Here is a 1,592-nt window from a genome sequence, read left to right as displayed (position 1 = left end):
GACCTTAACAGAGATGAAGGTGTTCGTTTATCGCATGCATATGATAAACTTATCAACTTGTAATTATTCATATTCAAAAACAATTTCCAACTTTAAGCACAGTTAGTTATATGAACAATGTAATTTCTATTAATAAAAGACTCCAATACCAGCAATAGTTGTTTATTTAAACTTCAATTAATCTTTTTTAATTCATTTACTTTACTTCAATTATTTTACTTAATCAGCCTGTATGTTATTTTAAGAATTATATACCTCTTATTGTACCTGTTAAAATTTAATGTAATGTATCAATAAACCATTTATCTCTTGTGTGTTCTTAATAATAAGCATTAATGTATATATAGTTTGCCCACCACTCCTTCTCATTATGTGCCTGAGGACGACGGGGGAAACACGTCGAAACGTCGCTTAAAACTTTAACCAGTGATTGTTGTTCCATAAAGCTGTGTCTATATATCGTACTCACAATTGCTAAATGCCATTTAAAGATTTTTGTTCGTTGTAGAGTGTTCGTCGTATATTGAAGCAGTCAAACAGTCTCTCCCAGCATAACATGTGAACATGTGAACGACCTCTGCATAAAACAATGACGACTAGGATGTATACACTAGGGTTTTTTTTAATCCTAACCCCTGATTTCATCTCACATCCTAGCTGCTATTTCCAATAATTGAGAAAGGGGCAAAGGGCATGTTCAGAGTTTTTAGTCGATTTGCCGTTGCTTTCTGTTATGATATCAAAATGGCATTTGACAAATCTGGAGACTCCCAGACTAAAGAGAAATCATTCCTTAATCAAGACCTAAAAACAATGGTTTTTCAAGTTCAAACCTCTAGTGTACTACACTGAGCACGATTCATTCCTTATCAATGACTTATGTGTAAGGGCGTTAGGACTATATATATATTTTTAAATATTGCCCCATTTGTCCAGAGATATCGCTTGTGCATAGCTGGCTCCTTACATCAATCAAAGCCACAATAAATCTAAATAAAACTCCATCCGTTCTTATTAGTTAAAGATAAATTGAATTAGATCCAAAGATAAACTAGAGCCACTCGTGGCACAGAGTGGGACTTTGCAAATGTAGCAAATTGCAGAAGACCCCGAAAAAATCAACCTTCGCCGATAATTAGATCAAGCGCAAGAACAGTCTAAAGTTGAGAAATTTTCATTTTCTAGAAGATTCTAATACCGGAAGTAGACGTCGGACCTCACAAATGAAAGTATCAGCAGATAGCCAAGGTCAATGACCTTTGATCTTGTAAAAGAGAAGGTCGAAAAAGGTCAAGATCAAGAGATATACGTCATCAAAATTTCTAATTGCACACGACTATAAAACCGGAAGTTGACATAGGACAGCAAATATGAAAGTACAAATAGATAGCCAATGCCAATGACGTTTGATCCTGCAAAGGTCAAGGTCAACAAAGGTCAAAAATTGAAAATTTTCAATTTCCAAAACCTGTTCCTTTTTTTGAACTAAGAAACGGAAACAACCGAAATTCTAAGACAAAGTGGCTCACAATATGACGTAATTGTATGCAAAGTTCCATTTTGAACAAATGTATACTTTGCGAGTTATGCCC

Source organism: Lottia gigantea (assembly GCF_000327385.1).
Source record: "Lottia gigantea unplaced genomic scaffold LOTGIsca_867, whole genome shotgun sequence".
Lineage (NCBI taxonomy): Eukaryota > Metazoa > Mollusca > Gastropoda > Lottiidae > Lottia > Lottia gigantea.
This window is presented reverse-complemented; position numbering follows the sequence as displayed.